The 12,621-nt window shown below is 40.0% G+C and overlaps 1 pseudogene; it reads right to left on the bottom strand.

Moving 5' to 3' along the window:
* Positions 1-10,406: 10,406 nt before the first annotated feature.
* On the bottom strand, positions 10,407-10,504 carry LOC138987700 (U6 spliceosomal RNA; annotated as a pseudogene).
* Positions 10,505-12,621: the final 2,117 nt, after the last annotated feature.

The following is a 12,621-nucleotide window of genomic DNA, read 5'->3' as shown; positions in this document are numbered from 1 at the left end:
ACATATTCTTTTCAAGTTCACATAGAGTATTCACCAAGATAAACCATATGCTGGGTCATAAAATAAGTCTCAAATTTCAAAGGAAATTTTACAAAGTTATTTTCTTACATAGTAGAGTTAAATTAGAAATTAATACTATATCTTGAAGACTGCTAAATGAACTGTGGGTCAAAGAAGAAAACACAGGGGAAATTAGAAACTACTTCAAAATGAATGACAATGAACATACAACATATTAAAATTTGTGGAATGTAGCTAAATCAGTTCTGAGAGTGAATAAACCTTAAATGATTATGTTTTAATAAAGAAAGATATTACATCAATGATGTAAGTTTTTATTTTAAATGGCTATAGAAAAGAATAATTAATAAAAGGAAGGAAATAAAAATGATAAGAGCAGAAATCAATACGATAGAATACAATGTGTGAAATTACCAAAAATTGCTTTTTTGAAAAGATTGAATACAATGTATAAACTCCTAGCAAGGATGATTAAGAAAAAAAGAGAAGCACAAATGATAAATATCAGGAATAAAACAGAGATGATACTACAGATCCTACAGACATTAAAATGATAATAGAAGAAAATAAGAGAATATTATGCCTTTAGGTCAACAGATAGCATTCAGCAAATACATACTCAGTGAATGAGCTCACAGTTCCTATGTCACACCAGACACAGAAAGTGAGATGAATTTTATGTTTGAACCTAAAAGCTAAAACTCAGTAGTTTCTAGAAGAAAGCATAGGAGGATATCTTTGAGACCATGGACTGGCAAAGATTTCTTATGAGGAGACAAAAACACTAAACATAAAAGGAAAATTTGTAAATTGGGACTTTATAAAAATTTTAAGACTTCTGTTTATCTAAAGGCTCCATTAGTAAAATAAAATGATAAGCCACAGACCACTAGAAAATATAATATCCATATTTGAGAAAGGACTTACATACAGAATACATAAAGAGTCCTACAAATCAACAGTTAAAAACAAACAAGAATTTTTAAAATGGATGGAATGCTTGAACAGATACTTCAGAAAAGAAATGTACAAGAATAAAAGCTCAAACATCACTAGCTATCAGAAAATTGCAGATTAAAATCATAATGACATTTTGGTTCATACCAAATGGTGAGACTCACCAATTGGTGAGACTGGAAGTGTAAAAATTCCATACAGTGTTATTGGCAAAACAGTACCACCTATATGGTAACAACTTATGTATTTAACTATGCCATCATTTAGCAATTCTACTTGTAGATACCTGCTCAAATGAAAAAAAAAATTATGTCCATAAAAAGTTGTGTATGAGAATATTTATGAGATTTGGGATTTACTGGACGTGAATATAAGGGAATCGTCTGAGGTGATATGGTGGTGGTGGTTTATTTTATTTTTTTTTGTGGTGGTGGTCTAGTCACTAAGTCGTGTCCAACTCTTGTGACCCCATGCACTGTTGCCTGCCAGGCTCCTCTGTCCATAGCATTTTCTAGGCAAGAATACGGAGTGGGTGCCATTCTCTCCTCCACTGAGGTGATATAAATAATCTCAATTACATTTACCAAAACTCACTGAATTGTACACTTTAGATATGTGAGCTTCATTCTATATGAGTTTTGCTTCATTTTTTTTTTTTAAAGCCAACAACATTGTTAAGATGTCAGATCTATCCAGTTTATCAATACAACCCCAGTGAAAGTTCCAGGAAGTTATTCCATGGATACTGAGAAGCTGATACTAAAGTTTATGTGGAGAGGCAAAAGACCCAGAATAGCCAACACAATACTGAAGAAGGGAAGATAGGAGAACAGATGTGTCCTGACTTCAAAATTTACCTTAAAGCACAATTAAAGGAAGCAAATGGCAACCCACTCCAGCATTCTTACCTGGAGAATTCCATGGACAAAGGAGCCTGGTGGACTGCAGTCCGTAGGGCTGCAAAGAGTCAGACGTGACTGAGCGACTATCACTCACTCACTCACAGTTATCAAGACCGTGTAGTACTGGCAACAAAACAAACCAGTGTAATGGAATACACAGCCCAGAAGCAGACCACATGTGTGTGCCAAGTCACTTCAGATTCTTTGCAACCTTATGGACTGCAGCCCACCAGGCTCCTCAGTCTGTGTGATTTCCCAGGCAAGAATACTGGAGTGGGTTGCCATGCCCTCCTCCAGGGGATCTTGCTGAGCCAGGGATCGAACCTGCATCTCCTGCGTTGCAGGTGGATATTTTACCATTGAGCCACCAGGGAAGCCCAGACCATGTGTCTACAGAGTTAAGTGATCTTTCACAAAGGAATAAAAGCAACACAATAGAAAAAAGACAGTCCCTCCAACTAATGATACTAGAACAACTGGATGTCGACATGCAAAAACATGAATCTAGACAGAGACTTCATACCCTTTACAAAATTAACTCAGAATGGATCATAGACCTAAGGGTAAAATGCAAACTAAAAAAATGCTAGAAAATAACATAGGAGAAAACTTGGATGACCTTGGATAAGGCGATGACTTTTTACATTGAAAGCATGATCTATTAAAAAGTGCTATGTTGGACTTCATTAAAGCTAAAAACTTGTGTTCTTTGAAATATAATGTTAAGAGAATAAGAAAATCAGTCATAGAGTGGGAGAAAATATTTGGAAAAGATAGTTCTGATAAAGGACGGTTATCCTAAATATACAAAGAACTCTTAAAACTCTGTAAGAAAGCAACCTGATTATAAAACAGGCCAAGACCTTAGCAGACACCTCACCAAAGAAGAGATACAGATGTAAATAAGCATATGGAAAGATGCTGCACATCATACAATATCATGGATGAGCTGTGTGTATGCTCAGTTGATCAGTCACGTCCAACTCTTTGTGACCCCACGGACTGTAGCCCGCAAGGCTCCTCTGTCCACAGCGCTCTCCAGGCAACAAAACTAAAGTGGGTTGCCATGCCCTCCTCCAGGGGACCTTCTTGACCCAGGGGTTGAACCCATGTCTCCTGCATTGCAGGTGGATCCTTTACCACTGAGTCACCAGGAAAGCCCATGGAGCAACAGAAACTCTAATTTATTGCTGGTGGGGATGCACAGTGTTACAGCAACTTCGGAAGACAGTCTGGTGCTTTCTTACAGGATTAACCTACTCTGACCATACAATCCAGTATCCAGACTGGATAGATATTTACCCAAAAGAGTTGAAAGCTTATGTCCCCCCCCCAAAAAAAAAACATGCACACAGATATTTCTAGCAGCTTTATGAATAATGGCCAAAACTTGAAGCAATCATGGTGTTTTTCAGTAGGTGAATGGATAAATAAACTATGATACAGCCATTCAGCACAAAAAATAGGGGCTGGGGGCTATCAAACCAAGAAATGACACAGAGGAAACTTAAATGCATATTACTAAGCAAAAGAAGTCAGTCTGAAATGGATACAAATGGTATGATTCCAACTATATGATATTCAAGGAAAGGGAAAAATTATGGAGACAGGAAAATGATTAGTGACTGCCAGGGGCTGGAGAGGGAGATGAATTGGTGGAGCACAGAGGATTTGCAGAGTAGTGAAAATACCCTGGGCTTCCCAGGTGTCTCGGTGGTGGAGAATCTGCCTGCCAGTGCAGGAGCCGCCAGAAATACATGGGTTCAATCCCTGGTCTGGGAAGATTCGCCTGGAGAAGGAAATGGCAACCTGTTCCAATGTTCTTGCTGGGATAATCCCATGGACAAAGGAGCAGGAAAATACTCTGGATGTTACTATCAATATAATGATGGACAGGTCATTTTGCATGTGTCCAAATTCATGTAACAAATAACACCAGAGAGAACCCTAATGTAAACCATAGACATTGGGTGATTATAACGTGTCAGTATAGGTTGATCCATTGTAACAAACATGCTGCTGTGGTGGGGAATACTGATAATGGGGGAGCAGTGAGGGGAGAGGAATATGAGAGATCTCTGTACCTTTCCCTCAATTTTGCTTTGAACTTAAAACCGCTCTATTAAAAGTCTTAAAAAAAAAAAAAAAAGCCAAGAAATCAACCAATCCCATGCTTAACTTCTCCAGGGGATCTTCCCAGCCCAGGGATCAAACCCAGGTCTCCCTCATCACACGCAGATTCTTTACCAGCTGAGCCACCAGGGAACCCCAAGAATACTGGAGTGGGTAGCCTATCCCTTCTCCAGGGGATCTTGCCAAACCAGGAATTAAACTAGAGTCTCCTGCATTGCAGGCAGATTCTTTACCACTGAGCTACCAGGGAAGCCCTTAAAACTGCTCTAAAAAGTCCTTAAAAAGAAAGTAAAAAATCCAACCAGTCTCATGCTCATCGCTTTCCCCTCTAAAATAAAGCAATTGCACAAAATAATGTTAGAAAAATGTTGAAAGTATCCTTAAATAGTGGTCCTGAAGCCTCGGCATATTCTCTGTTCATCACTCCTATTTGCTTGTGCTGTGAAAGTTAGCTGCTGCCACTGCTAAGTAACTTCAGTCGTGTCCGACTCTGTGCGACCCCTTAGACGGCAGCCCACCAGGCTCCTCCATCCCTGGGATTCTCCAGGCAAGAACACTGGAGTGGGTTGCCATTTCCTTCTCCAGTGCATGAAAGTGAAAAGTGAAAGTGAAGTCGCTCAGTTGTGTCTGACTCTTTGTGACCCCATGGACTACAGCCTACCAGGCTGCTCTGTCCATGGGATTTTCCAGGCAAGAGTACTGGAGTGAGGTGCCATTGCCTTCTCCACTGTGAAAGTTAAACTGGTTCCTAATTCATGTAAAGAGTTAAAAAGAAAAAGCTAAACTAATAATTGGTACATTATGTAACTTCTTAGTTATTATTGTAAGTATTATATACTTAAGTATATATTGTAAGTATTATATACTTCTTATTGTGTAACTTCTTAGAGGCTTTTAAGGACAACTTGACAGGGCCTATCAAACCTTGAATAGACTATCTTTGACTCAGAAATCCCTTTTGTAGAAACCTGCCCCTACTAATAATCGTACTAAGTGGATAAATATGAGTGGGCTATGATTTCACTATAGCGTGGTTTGGAATAGGAGCAAATTGGAGACACTTTACATGTCTACGGGTAGGGGAATGGTTACATAATTAAGGCACATCTACATTAACAAATATTGTGCAGCTGTTGAAAGTATAAAATTACGTGTCTCTGAGATAGTTGTGTGTGAAAGAATCAGGCTACAGAACAATATGATCCCAGTTCTGTAAAAATAACTCCCTCCCTTCTCTCTCGGTTTCTCTCCTTCCTTTTTTTTTTTTTTTGTAAATGCATAGAAAACGCCCTGATGGATACACATCAAACGATTATCAGTGGTTACCACCTGGAGAGAGGTGGGTGGAGAGACGGCAAGTGAGAACTTTCATCTTTTTAAAGCGAGAAAATGCAGAAAGGAAAACAGTCAAGGAAGACAAAATGATATTAGGTTAGCCATTAAACAAAGTCAAGGGCTATCGATAATGTTCTAAGCCATACCCTTTGAGCTGTTTTGCAGATACTGAAACCCCCACCAGGTGGAAGGTTACTACCACATATAAAATAGCGGGAGGCAGGGAGCTCAGCTAAGCCCTCTGTGATGACCTAGGGGGTGGGATGGGGGTTGACGGGTGGAAGGGAGGCTCCAGAAGGAAGGGATATTTGTATGCTGCTGCTGCTGCTAAGTTGCTTCAGTCGTGTCCAACTCTTAGCGACCCCATGGACTGCAGCCCACCAGGCTGCTCCGTCCATGGGACTCTCCAGGCAAGAACACTGGAGTGGGTTGCCATTTTCCTTCTCCAATGCATGAAAATGGAAAGTGAAAGTGAAGTCGCTCAGTCGTGTCCGACTCTTAGCGACCCCATGGACTGCAGCCCACCAGGCTCCTCCATCCATGGGATTTTCCAGGCAACAGTACTGGAGTGGGGTGCCATTGCCTTCTCCAGATTCTAATTCTCTCTGTTGTACAACAGAAAGTAACACAACATTGTAAAGCAATTATACTCCAATTAAAAAATAAACTTTTTACAAGCCTTTCGGTGTATGTGTTTAGTGTCTGAGTTGTGCCAACTCTTTGTGACTCTTTGGACTGTAGCGTGCCTAGTTTCCTCTGTCCATGGGGTTTTTCAGGCAAGAATACTGGAGTGGGTTGCCGTTTCTTCCTCCAGGGAATCTTCCTGACCCAGAAATCGAACCTGTGTCTCCTGGGTCTCCTGCATTGCAAGCAGATTTTTTACCCATTAAGCCATCAGGGAAGCCCATACTGTTTAATTTTTTTTCTCAATGAGTGTATTGTTTTGTAATTAAAAATGTTTTTTCAGTTTTCTTGAGATGAAGTTGGCACATACCATTGTACTAGTTAGATGGTTGGATGGCATCACTGACTCAATGGACATGAGTTTGAGCAAACTCTGGGAGACGGGGAAGCCACTGAACTGAACTGTACAACATAATGATTTGATATATGTTTGTACTGCAAAATGACCACAACAGTAAGTTTAGTTAACATCTACCACCTCCTATAGTTGCAAATTGTTCTCCTTGTGATGAGAACTTTTACAATTACTCTTTTAGCAACGTTCAAGTATACAATAGCATATTACTAAGTATAGTCACCATGCTGTACCTTACATCCCAAGGACTTACTTATTTCATAACTAAAAGTTTGTACCTTTTGACCCCCCCACCCATTTCTACTGTGTGGATCATGACAAACTGTGGAAAATCCTTAAGAGATGAGAATACCAGACTGTCCTCCTGAGAAATCTATATGCAGGTCAAGAAGAAACAGTTAGAACTGGACATGGAACAACGGACTGGTTCCAAATTGGGAAAGGAGTACGTCAAGGATGTATATTGTCATCCTGCTTATTTAACTTATATGCAGAGTACATAATGCGAAATGCTGGGCTGGATAAAGCACAAGCTGGAATCAAAATTGCTGGGAGAAATGTCAATAACCTCAGATACGCAGATGATACCACCCTTATGGCAGAAAGTGAAGAACTAAAGAGCCTCTTGATGAAAGTGAAAGAGGAGAGTGAAAAGCTGACTTAAAACTCAGCATTCAGAAAACTAAGATCATGGCGTCTGGTCCCATCACTTCATGGCAGATAGATGGGGAAACAGTAGAAACAGTGGCAGACTTTATTTTCTTAGGCTCCAAAATCAGTGCAGATGGTGACTGCAGCCATGAAATTAAAAGACACTTGTTCTTTGGAAGAAAAACTATGACCAACCTAGACAGCATATTAAAAACAGCAGAGACATTACTTTGCCAACAAAGGTCCATGTAGTCAAAGCTATGGTTTTTCCAGTAGTCCTGTATAGATGTGAGAGTTGGACCATAAAGCAAGCTGAGCACCGAAGAATTGATGCTTTTGAACTGTGGTGTTGGAGAAGACTCTTGAGAGTCCCATGGACTTCAAGGAGATTAAACCAGTCCATCCTAAAGGAAATCAGTCCTAAATATTCATTGGAAGGACTGATGCTGAAGCTGAAGCTCTAATACTTTGGCCACCTGATGAAAAGAACTGACTCTTTAGAAAAGACCCTGATGCTGGGAAAGATTGAAGGCAGGAGGAGAAGGGAACAACAGAGGATGAGATGGTTGGATGGCATCACTGACTCAATGGACGTAAGTTTGAGTAAGCTCCAGGAGTTGTTGGACAGGCAGTGCGTGGGGTTGCAAAGAGTTGGACACGACTGAGCGACTGAACTGACTGACCCATTTCTATCTCCCCACCCTACCCCTACCTCACCTCTGATTGTTTCAAGAAAGAAAGGAAGAGGAGAAAAGAAAGGCAAAAGGAAAGGAAGAAAAGGAAAAAAGGAGAGGAGGAAATGAAGAAGGAAGAGAAGGACAGAGGGAGAAAACAGGTGTCTGCACTGCAGAGGCAGAAACCACCTAATCAACGTTCAGAATTGGTCAGGACTTACTTGGAAGTTGGTAAATAACCCACCTGCCAATGCAGGAGATGGAAGAGACAGGAGTTTGATCCCTGGTTGGAAAGATACCCTAGAAGAGGGCATGGCAACCCACTCCAGTATTCTTGCCTGGAAAATCCCATGGACAGAGGAGCCTGCCGTGCTACAACCCATGGGGCAGCAGAAAGTCAGACACGACTGAGTACGCACACATAGACATATTTGGAAGAATGATTCCTTCTAGTGCACTCTCTGAGTTCAGGTAGGGCCAGATTTGACACCCGAGACGATTATTTTTTATTTTTAAAGACAGAGCAGAAGATTCCTCAACTTCACTTGATTGAGAATGGACTGATGTTGAAGCTGAAACTCCAATGCTTTGGCCACATGATGCGAAGAGCTGACTCATTTGAAAAGACCCTGGTGCTGGGAAAGATTGAGGGCAGGAGGAGAAGGGGACAACAGAGGATGAGATGGTTGGATGGCATCACCGACTCAACGGACATGAGTTTGGGTGAACTCCGCGAGTTGGTGATGGACAAGGAGGCCTGGCGTGCTGCAGTTCATGGGGTCGCAAAGAGTCAGACACAACTGAGCGACTGAACTGAACGTGCTTCCCAGGTGGCTCAGTAGGAAAGAACCCGCCTGCCAATGCGGGAGACTCTAGAGACTCTGGTTCAATCCCTGAGTCACGAAGATCCTCTGAAGGAGGAAATGGCAACCCACTCACTCCAGTATTCTTGCCTGGAGAATCCCATGGACAGAGGAGCCTTGTGGACTTCAGTCTGCAGGATTGCAAAGAGTTGGACATGACTGAAGCAACTGAGCATGCACGCATATCCCTAATGTAGAAACTGAACAGCTGATCATCGAATACTAACACACACGTTTTTAGCTTTCAATCACCCAACTTGAAGTTAAAAGAGGAGCAGTGGCTTGGATGGGGAATGCCCTTCTACACTCCTATTTCTATGATTCTGTTTTTAGAGCCCATCACTGTGAAGTTTAAGAACATGAAGAACAAGAGGTCTGTTCCCAGGCTGTACCTCCACGGCCTGGGAATCGTATAGAACTCGAAGCTCAGCTCTGTCACCTACCAGCTGTGTGCTTCTGGGCAATGTAATTAACCTTCCTGAGCCTCAGTTTCTTTCTTTGGAAATGGTTGTAATCATCCTACCTTGCAGGCCTGTTGTAAGGACTGTTTTAAGAATAGATGAAACCTGAAGAATTGATTAAAAACCTTGTTCCTAGCAGGTGCTCCATCATGATCGTATTTAATCCGACCTCCTAAAATAACCCAGAAAGCTAGTGGAGCCCAGTGGAGATAAGAACACCTATTGCTTTACTTCTAGGTCAGGCCTCTTTACATTACAAAAGGCTTTTTGTGAGTCTTTTAACACAGTAACTTTGGGTCTATTAAGACTTTACCTGACTTTGCAATGCTGCTGCCTCCTCCCTTGTTGAGATCTACTTTGTAGCTCAGGAGAGACTTGTAGGCACAAATTCCAGGATGTGAAGGGTTATTCCCCACGTGAAGATTGTGGGCAGTTTATTCCTTCATCCTCAACTGGAAAGGCTCACGCTAGAGGAAATGGGATTACATTTCACCAGGAAGGAATTAGATTAGAGGGGAAGAAGAACTTCCTGACTGATGATTTCCTTCCCTGCAGTCTTTAAAAATAGAATAGTTCCCCATTTGTCAGTGTTTAAGATGCAGGAAGTTAGAATAGATAGCTTCTCGAGATCTTTTTCAATGTTAGCATTACTGCTGTCACAGGGCTGTATTGCTAAGAGGAATGTACAAATACGAATTGACGACAACTTAGAGGGATGTTCCCCCCCCACCAAAATAGGAAATGCTTACTCAAAAGGCTTCCCTTTGTCTCTCAAAAGGCTTAGAAAACTATACAAAACTGCTTTAGCAAGCTAAATTAATAATTCAGGGAAAATCACTGAAAGAGATCTAGGAAACTATTTTATGATATTTACATTTATATATAGCACATTAAAATTTGTCACTATAGGTATTATTATTTCTGTATTATTAGATACTTGAATCAAACCTAAAAGGGCTGGAACTGGGTCTGAGATCTAACTCGTTGGACTGGGTGGTCTTGGGTGTAATTCGACGTCAACATGTGGGCAAATAAGAATGAACGTAAAGTAATACTGACATCTAGTGGATACCTTGTGTTACTGCCACTATTTTAGGTAGAGTTTAAACTCAAAGAGCTAACTTTATTATTTTTTTTTCAGTTTAATGCTATTTTTTATTTGTCATAAAAATATAAACTGGACAGTTTTTTGGATCTTTTAAAAATCGAGATTAATATTTTTGTATGAGTAACTGAGTCATTTATATCTTTAAATTTATATCAACATAAAGAATTCAGACTGTCCTTTTAGAAAATCAAATGCCTCTTAAAGCTTTAAAATCAAGAGGTTTCTTATCTCACTTTGGCTAATAATATAGAAAAAGAAATATAAAAATATGAAACGCTACACGAATTTGCGTGTCATCCTTGTGCAGGGGCCATGCTAATCTTCTCTGTATCGTTCCAATTTTAGTATATGCATATGTGCTGCCAAGCAAGCACAGAGCTAACTTTAGTATTCTGCAAATCAGAGAGGACAAACCTAAAAGCCTTTCTCCTTATTTTAAGAGTATATATATATATATATATAAGTTTGCAAACATTTGTTACTACTTAAAATTATCATTTTATGTTTTCTAATTTAATTTTACTGTGGTAATGGAACATGATCTATGTGACCATTTGGAATTTATTGAGACTCGAAAGCTAACTAAACTGTGCTAGCTTTTTGTCTTTGTTTTATGTGCATTTCTAAAGAACATATACTCTCTATTTTTGTTCGTTTGTTTCGCTTTGCTTTTTGCAGGATTCTGTATATACCTGCGAAGTCTAAATCCTGACTTGTTTGTTCGAGTTACTCAATTTATCATATTCTGATACAGATTAGATAAAATCTTCCTTCATGACTGTGGTTTGTCAATACCATATTACATTTTAATGAGTTTTTTGCTTTTTGTATATACTTTAAATGCACACAAGTTCATGGCTGTTGAATCTTCTTAGTGAAATGTTCTTTTTAATTGTGCATTTCTCTTTTTATCCACATTGTTGTCTTTTGCCTTAAATTCTGTTTTATCTAACATTAATATTGCTACAATCACTTAGGAAAAAAATTGCTTGTATTTTTAAAATCTCTTTTAATGTCTCTAACCTTTTAGTGTCCTTTCGTTTGAAGTATGTCTCTCATAAACCATATATGGCTAACTTAAAAAAAAACTGAGGGTCTTTGTATTTTAATAGTGAGTTCATTCTCTTTACATGTATTGTGATGGTTGATCTATTTAATCTTACTTCCACTACATAATTTACAGTTATTTACTGTTTATTTTTTATAGTTTCTTTTTCCTTAAGATCTATTGGATTGATTGTTTTTTTAGTTTTTTGAATGTTGAGTTTTTTAAAAATTTTATTTATTTTAATTGGAGGCTAATTACTTTACAATATTGTAGTGGTTTTTGCCAAACATCGACATGAATCAGCCATGGGTGTACATGTGTTCCCCATCCTGGACCCGCCTCCCACTTCCCTCCCATCCCATCCCCTGGGGTCATCCCAGTGCACCAGCCCTGAGCACCCTGTCTCATGCATCGAACCTGGACTGGTGATCCACTTCACATATGATAATATACATGTTTCAACGCTACCCTCTCAAATCATCACACCCTCGCTTTCTCCCACAGAGTCCAAAAGTCTGTTCTTTACATCTGTGTCTTTTTTGCTATCTTGCATATAGGGTCATGGGAAATAGATGGGGAAACAGTGGAAACAGTGTCAGACTTTATTTTTGGGGGCTCCCAAATCACTGCAGATGGTGACTGCAGCCATGAAATTAAAAGACGCTTACTCCTTGGAAGGAAAGTTTGACCAACCTAGATAGCATATTCAAAAGCTATTACTTTGACATTACTTTGCCAACAAAGGTCCGTTTAGTCAAGGCTATGGTTTTTCCAGTGGTCATGTATGGATGTGAGAGTCAGACTGAAGAAAGCTGAGTGCCAAAGAATTGATGCTTTTGAACTGTGGTGTTGGAGAAGACTCTTGAGAGTCCCTTGGACTGCAAGGAGATCCAACCAGTCCATCCTAAAGGAGATCAGCCCTGGGTGTTCATTGGAAGGACTGATTCTAAAGCTGAAACTCCAATACTTTGGCCACCTCATGCGAAGAGTTGACTCATTGGAAAAGACTCTGATGCTGGGAGAGATTGGGGGCAGAAGGAAAAGGGGACGACAGAGGATGAGATGGCTGGATGGCACCACCGACTCAATGGACGTAAGTTTGAGTGAACTCCGGGAGTTGGTGATGGACAGGGAGACCTGGTGTGTTGTGGTTCATGGGGTGTCAAAGAGTCGGACACCACTGAGCGACTGAACTGAACTGAACTGAAATAGGGTCATCGTTACCATCTTTCTAAATTCCATATATATGTGTTAGTATACGGTATTGGTGTTTTTCTTTCTTACTTACTTCACTCTTATAATAGGCTCCAGTTTCATCCACCTCATTAGAACTGATTCAAATGCATTATTTTTAACGGCTGAGTAATATTCCATTGTATATATGTACCACAGCTTTCTTATCCATTCGTCTGCTGACGGACATCTAGGT

The sequence above is a fragment of the Bos mutus genome, chromosome 4, assembly GCF_027580195.1.
Source record: "Bos mutus isolate GX-2022 chromosome 4, NWIPB_WYAK_1.1, whole genome shotgun sequence".
In the NCBI taxonomy this organism is placed as follows: Eukaryota; Metazoa; Chordata; class Mammalia; order Artiodactyla; family Bovidae; genus Bos; species Bos mutus.
This window is presented reverse-complemented; position numbering and strand designations above follow the sequence as displayed.